This window comes from Melanerpes formicivorus, unplaced genomic scaffold, assembly GCF_026170545.1.
Source record: "Melanerpes formicivorus ecotype bairdi unplaced genomic scaffold, bMelFor1.0.p_v2 SCAF_87, whole genome shotgun sequence".
Taxonomy (NCBI): domain Eukaryota; kingdom Metazoa; phylum Chordata; class Aves; order Piciformes; family Picidae; genus Melanerpes; species Melanerpes formicivorus.
Genome location: NW_027142439.1, coordinates 1,755,346 through 1,763,334, shown reverse-complemented (window position 1 = coordinate 1,763,334; position 7,989 = coordinate 1,755,346).

The following is a 7,989-nucleotide window of genomic DNA, read 5'->3' as shown; positions in this document are numbered from 1 at the left end:
GGTCAGACTGATGCATCTGCATTGCACTTCTGGCTCTGGGTGCAGTGCAGGCATATGCTCCAAAAAAATGGGCCTCAGTGAGATGCTGAAAGCTAAAACACACAGCAATTACCCCAGGATCTAATCTGTTGAACTGAGAATCTTAGGGCACTTTTACACTCAAAATGAGAAGCCTTAAGTGCCAAGAGAAGGTATTAAAGTACACAAGCAAAGGCTGTGCAATACCAGCTCAAAGAGATCTGTGCTTTGTGCAGTCCCAGAGCAATTATGGTTACCAAAAAACACAAAGCACTTTAGGAAACCACCCAATCTGCAGCTATTAGCAAAGGGCAAGTGTCTGGTTTGGAATAAAGAATCAACACAAATGTGGGAGGAGCCTGCAGTGACAGCCTGTTGTGTCAAATGTGGCTGGGCAGATCACTCCCCTTGCAGAGCTGCTCCTTACCACCACTGCAAGACAATCCCCGGTATCAGGTGGAGCTCCTCCACTCTTTGGCTGCCCAGCAACACAAGGACAAAATAAAGAATACAGAATTAACCAGGTTGGAAAAGGCCTTGGAGATCATTGAGTCCAACCTATCACCCAACACCATCTAATCAACTAAACCATGGCACCAAGCAGCCCATCCAGTCTCTTCCTAAACACCTCCAGTGATGGTGACTCCACCACCTCCCTGGGCAGCACATTCCAATGGGCAATCTGCAGTGTGCCCAGGCAGCCAGGAGGGCCAAGGCATCCTGGCCTGCCTCAGGAACAGTGTGGCCAGCAGGAGCAGGGAGGTCATTCTGCCCCTGTACACTGCACTGGTTAGGCCACAGCTTGAGTCCTGTGTCCAGTTCTGGGCCCCTCAGTTTAGGAAGGAGGTTGACTTGCTGGAATGAGTCCAGAGAAGGGCAACAAAGTTGGTGAGGGGTTTGGAGCACAGCCCTGTGAGGAGAGGCTGAGGGAGCTGGGGTTGCTTAGGCTGGAGAAGAGGAGGCTCAGGGGAGAACTTATTGCTCTCTACAACTACCTGAAGGGAGGTTGTAGACAGGCAGAGGTTGGTCTCTTCTCCAGGCAGCCAGCACCAGAACAAGAGGACACAGGCTCAGGCTGCACCAGGGGAGGTTTAGGTTGGAGGTCAGGAGGAAGTTTTACACAGAGAGAGTGATTGCCCATTGGAATGGGCTGCCTGGGGAGGTGGTGGAGTCACCATCACTGGAGGTGTTCAGGAGGAGACTTGATGGGGTGCTTGGTTGCAATTTTTAATTGGTTGGGTGGTGTTGGATGATAGGTTGGATGCGATGATCTTGAAGGTCTCTTCCAACCTGGTCTATTCTATTCTATTGCACTTGCAGCCCGCAAAGCCAATCAGATCCTGGGCTGCATCAGGAGAAGTGTGGCTAGCAGGTCAAGGGAGGTGATCCTCCCCCTCTACTCAGCCCTGGTGAGACCCCACCTGGAGTACTGTGTCCAGTTCTGGAGCCCCTATTACAAGAGGGATGTGGAGGTGCTGGAACGTGTCCAGAGAAGGGCCACGAGGATGGTCAGAGGGCTGGAGCACCTCTCCTATGAGGACAGACTGAAGGAGTTGGGGCCTGTTCAGTCTGCAGAAGAGAAGGCTCTGAGGTGACCTAATTGTCGCCTTCCAGTATCTGAAGGGGGCCTACAGGAAGGCTGGGGAGGGACTTCTCAGGATATCAGGTAGTGATAGGACTAGGGGAATGGAATGAAGCTGGAGGTGGGGAGATTGAGGCTGGATGTGAGGAGGAAGTTCTTCCCCATGAGAGTGGTGAAACCCTGGAATGGGTTGTCCAGGGAGGTGGTCGAGGCCCCGTCCCTGGGGGTGTTTAAGAGCAGGCTGGATGAGGCTGTGGGCAGCCTGATCTAGTGTGGGGTGTCCCTGCCCATGGCAGGGGGGTTGGAACTAGATGATCCTTGTGGTCCCTTCCAACCCTGAATGAAACTATGAAACTATGAAACTATTCTATTCTATTCTATTCTATTCTATTCTATTCTATTCTATTCTATTCTATTCTATTCTATTCTATTCTATTCTATTCTATTCTATCCTGTCCTATCCTATCCTATCCTATCCTATCCTATCCTATCCTATCCTATCCTATCCTACCCTATCCTATCCTATCCTATCTCTCTTTCTTCCTAACATCCAGCCTAAATTCCACCTGGCATAGCTTGAGACTGTGTCCTCTTGTTCTGGTGCTGGTTGCTTGAGAGAAGAGACCAACCCCTTCCTGGCTACAATCTCCCTTCCGGGAGTTGGAGACAAGGTCTCCCCTGAGCCTCCTCTTCTCCAGGCTAAGCAACCCCAGCTCCCTCAGTCTCTCCTCACAGGGCTGTGCTCCAGACCTCTCCCCAGCCTCTTTGCCCTTCTCTGGACTCATTCAAGTGTCTCAATATCCTTCTTAAATTGAAGGGCCCAGAACTGGACACAGGACTCAAGGTGTGGCCTAACCTGTGCTGAGTCCAGAGGCACAATGACTTCCCTGCTCCTGCTGGCCACACTATTCCTGCTGCAGGCCAGGATGCCATTTGCCTTCTTGGCCATCTGGTTCAATAGCCCTCACTAATAAAGAATATAATCCCTTTAGTGTTTGCACAGCAATCTGTAGGATGGGGAAAGTCCTTGAAAGGGTTACTTTTGTAATTGCTCAGCATGTTTTTCAAGGTCCAGAATAGCCATAGACTTGCTTTTTTTGTGATTATCCCTATGCTGCACAAAAGGTTAATTTGAAACTGAAGCTGAAGGCATTCCACAAGAAATAGTTTTGATGGTTCCTGGACCTTCAAAACCTTCAGTGCAGCAAACATGCAAGCAGCACAAAATAGTTCCTCCCCAGGATGAGATGCAAGAACTAAAGAGCTTGAGGGAAGGAAATTAGAAATGTAAAGAGATCTGAAGGGCTTAGTCATGAAGTAGAAATTGTTGGTGAGATTCCACTACAACACAATGCAGCCATGGAAAAAACTTGCCACACTCCACGTGAATCAAGTGCTGCCAGAAAGGAGCAGAGCAGCCTCAAGTCCTTCTGACTCCTTGTTGATGGATTTCTCTTCCACTCAGCTCTTTTCAGGCAAAAATACAACAAAGAGCTTGATCAATAGCCCACTTCTAGTATTTTATGGTGAAAAAATACCTGCTTGAGCTCTTCTGGAAGAATAACAGCTTCTAAGGGGAGAAAAGAGTTTAAAGAAGTAAAAAGGAGGGGGGTTGGGTGTGGGGGAGGGCTGCAGATACTTGGGCTCAGCTTGCACAAAATGATGGGACCAGGGCTGCACTTGCCATGCTTGGTGCAAGTCTCAGACTTTCAATTGCCTGTAGAAGACCAGCCCTAATGCTTTTGAGCACATGAGAGGACTTTGCTGGTGCACATCTGCTGCAACTTAATACCCTTACTGAATAGAATAGAATAGAATAGAATAGAATAGAATAGAATAGAATAGAATAGACCAGACCAGACCAGACCAGACCAGACCAGACCAGGTTGGAAGAGACCTTCAAGATCACCGTGTCCAACCTATCATCCAACACCACCTAATCAACTAACCCATGGCACCAAGCACCCCATCAAGTCTCCTCCTGAACACCTCCAATGATGGTGACTCCACCACCTCCTCAGGCAGCCCATTCCAATGGGCAATCACTCTCTCTGTGTAGAGCTTCTTCCTAACCTCCAGCCTAAACCTCCCCTGGTGCAGCCTGAGACTGTGTCCTCTTGTTCTGGTGCTGGCTGCCTGGGAGAAGAGACCAACCTCTGCCTGGCTACAGCCTCCCTTCACGTTGTTGTAGAGAGCAAGAAGGTCACCCCTGAGTGTCCTCTTCTCCAGGCTAAGCAACCCCAGCTCCCTCAGCCTCTCCTCACAGGGCTGTGTTCCAAACCCCTCACCAACTTCATTGCCCTTCTCTGGACTCGTTCCATCAACTCAACCTCCTTCCTAAACTGAGGGGCCCATGAGAGGACTTTGCTGGTGCACATCTGCTGCAACTTAATACCTTTATTATTTATTGATTACTGGAACACAGGAAAGTGAACTTCCTATTCCTTTTTTTTTTCCTTCTCACTGCTGGACTTATGTCAATCTGAACCAGGAGAAGTTTAGGCTGGAGGTGAAGGGAAAGTTCTTCCCAGCAAGAGAGATTGGCCATTGGGATGTGCTGCCCAGGGAGGTGGTGGAGTCATCATCCCTGGAGGTATGACAGTATCACAGTATCACTAAGGTTGGAAGAGACCTCAAAGATCATTGAGTCCAACCTGTCACCACAGACCTCATGACTAGACCACGGCACCAAGTACCACATCCAATCCCCTCTTGAACACCTCCAGGGATGGTGACTCCACCACTTCACTGGGCAGCACATTCCAACGACGAATGACTCTCTCGGTGAAGAACTTTCTCCTCACCTCCAGCCTAAACCTCCCCTGGTGCAGCTTGAGACTGTGTCCTCCTGTTCTGGTGCTGGTTTGCCTGGGAGAAGAGACCAAGAGGTCTTCAAGAGGGGACTGGATGTGGCACTTGAAGCCATGGTTTAGCTAGTCCTGAGGTGTTGGGTGCTAGGTTGGACTTGATGATCTCTGAGGTCTTTTCCAACCTTATTGATTCTGTGATTCTATGTCCATCTGTGTGATTAATACAAATCTTAGGGTGCAATGTTTTCCCCCAAGTTTATCATTTCTGCACTCTCTCTTCTATTTGCTCTTTCCTCTTTTTCTTCATAACCTTATACAATTCTCATTGATATTAATTAGCTTTTATCTGTTACAAAAAGACTCTTGGTTACCAAAGTGGGGATTGATGTATAAAATCACCTAAATGGTATTGTGGTTTTACTTCCCTTAGCTTTCTTGTGCATTTTATTTTTCAGCATCTTTAAATCAGTAAGTCCCATTTCATAACCAGCCTGATCTCCCTCTATGATCAGGTGACTGCCTGGTGGATGTGGGGCAGGCTGGGGATGTACTCTGCCTGGACTTCAGCAAGGCCTTGGACACAGTACCCCATAGCAAACTCCTGGCCAGGCTGTCAGCCCCTGGCTTGGACAGCAGCACTCTGAGCTGGGTTAGGAACTGGCTGGAGGCTGAGCCCAGAGAGTGGTGGTGAATGGTGCCACATCCAGCTGGCAGCCAGGCAACAGTGCTGTCCCCCAGGGATCAGTGCTGGGCCGCATCTGTTCAATATCTTTATTGATGATCTGGATGAGGGGAATGAACCCATCATCAGTACATTTGCAGATGACACCAAGCTGGGGGCAGGAGTTGATCTATTAGAGAGTGGGAGAGCTCTGCAGAGGGACCTCGACAACTGGACAGATGGGCAGAGTCCAACACATCCAAGTGGCAGGTTCTACACATTGGCCACAGCAACCCCATGCAGTGCTACAGGCTGGGGTCAGAGTGGCTGGAGAGCAGCCAGGTAGAGAGGGACCTGGGGGTACTGGTTGACAGCCAGCTGAACATGAGCCTGCAGTGTGCCCAGGTGGCCAAGAAGTCCATCAGACTGCATCAGCAACAGTGTGGCCAGCAGGAGCAGGGAGGTCATTGTGCCCCTGGACTCTCCACTGGTTAGGCCACACCTTGAGTCCTGTGTCCAGTTCTGGGCCCCTCAGTTTAGGAAGGAGGTTGACTTGCTGGAAGGTGTCCAGAGAAGGGCAACAAAGCTGGGGAGAGGTTTGGAGCACAGCCCTGTGAGGAGAGGCTGAGGGAGCTGGGGTTGCTTAGCCTGGAGAGGAGGAGGCTCAGGGGAGGCATTATTGCTCTCTACAACTGCCTGAAGGGAGGTTGTAGGCAGGTGGGGGTTGGTCTCTTCTCCCAGGCAAGCAGCACCAGAACAAGAGGACACAATCTCAAGCTGCACCAGGGGAGGTTTAGGCTGCATGTTAGGAAGAAGTTCTTCCCAGCAAGAGAGATTGGCCATTGCAATGTGCTGCCCAGGGAGGTGGTGGAGTCACCATCACTGGAAGTCTGGATGAGGCACTTGGTGCCATGGTTTAGTTGATGAGATGGTGTTGGATAATAGGTTGGACTTGATGATCTCAAAGGTGTTTTCCAACCTGGGTAATTCTCTTCTCTTCTATTCTGTAACATCCTGTCTGTTATTAGACAGTTGCCCCCAAAACCTCCTCAGCTTGCTCTCATCTCAGCAGTCGGTTTGTGCTTCATTGGAGCTATTAGCTCTCATCAGCTCCCTGGAGCTTTCAGTCCAATGTCTGTGTAAATGCAGTGGAAAATGGGAATAAATCAAAGCTTTCCCATACTTAATAAAAACTTTATAGGGCATCTAAAAATACAAAGATGTGTATTAATAGTGGCACTCTCTATTGTTGTTTTCCATGGTGAGCTCCTGTTTGCTCTTGCTTCTAACTTTGCCAAATGGTGACAGTTGGGAATAAAACTTCCCCTGCTGGGCATCCTCTCCTTTAGCTGAAATGTAAGTGCTTGAATAAAGCAGTTCAGTCCCTCCCAAGAATGTGGCTAGGAAATATGCATTGTTTTGATGGTGTGCATTTCTGTCTCTCATTTGGAAACTCTGGTTGGGCCCCACGCATCACAGGAGGGAGATGAAACTAACAGGAGATGGCTTTTGTATGCTGTGTACATCCAGAAAAGCAAGCCCAAACACAGCCAAGTCACAAACCTTTTAGGGGAAAAAAATGCAGTTAGTCCATGCATTCTTTGCCACAGCTGTGAGCTAAATACCTTGGAGAGTCTGTCTGAGCTGGACAGAATTCCCTCTGGACTGTGTGATTGAAACTCCAGGCTACTATGGCCTTGGGTCCTGTTTTTCCTGGCCTTTCCATGTTCCTCTTTTGCTGGCTTGTGGTAGAGAGGAGAAAAAAACTTCTTTGGTTTAAATACAGGAAAGATAGGAGCTGGAGCTTGGAGATCTGAACAAGCACCAGAACAAAAGGACACAGTCTCAAGCTGCACCAGGGGAGACCTTACTGCTGTCTACCACTGCCTGAAGGGAGGTTGTAGCTAGGAAGGGGTTGGTCTCTTCTCCCAGGCAACCAGCACCAGAACAAGAGGACACAGTCTCAAGCTGTGCCAGGGGAAGTTTAGGCTCAAGGTGAGGAGAAAGTTCTTCACTGAGAGAGTTGGTTGCCATTGGAATGTGCTGACCAGGGAGGTGGTGGAGTCACCATCCCTGGAGGTGTTCAAGAGGGGATTGTATGTGACATTTGTTGCCATGATTTAGTAGTCCTGAGGTGCTGGGTGACAGGTTGGACTTGGTGATCCTTGAGGTCTTTTCCAACCTTATTGATTCTATGATATGGAGCAAATGAGAGTTCTTCATCCTGGAGTTGTTAGGTATTAGGTAATAGCTTGGGCTTGATCTCTGAGGTCTTTCCCAACCTTATTGATTCTGTGATTCTCTGAGGGGATTGGATGTGGCACTTGGTGCCATGGTTTAGCAGTCATGAGGTCTGTGGTGAGAGGTTGGACTTGATGATCTTTGAGGTCTCTTCCAACCTTGGTGATTCTGTGTGATTCTGTGAATTCTGGATGAAGAGAGAAGTGGAGAATGGGGAAATGAGGGGAGATTTGGGCTGGTTGAGAAAATACACGAGGCTGGGACAAGCTCAGGAGACAGGAATGGGCTGGGAGTAGAAGTGGTCAAATGCAAGTATGGCTGGGGAGGAAATCATGTGGCCACTTACAATGGCCTGCAAAGCCCACTGGAAATCTCTGAGAGGGGTCTTTCTAGAGCAGGACTACTGAGAAGGCAAGCATCTTCCAAACACTGCAATGTCCTACAGATCAAATCCTACAGAATCAGATCCTACAGGATCAGATCCTACAGGATCAGATCATTGGGCAGTGAGTGGCTGGAAAAACGCCCTGAGGAGAGAGCCTTGGGGGTGCTGGGGGAGGAGAAGCTCAAGAGGAGCTCTCAGTGTGCACTTGCAGCCCGCAAAGCCAATCAGATCCTGGGCTGCATCAGGAGAAGTGTGGCCAGCAGGGCAAGGGAGGTGATTCTCCCCCTCTGCT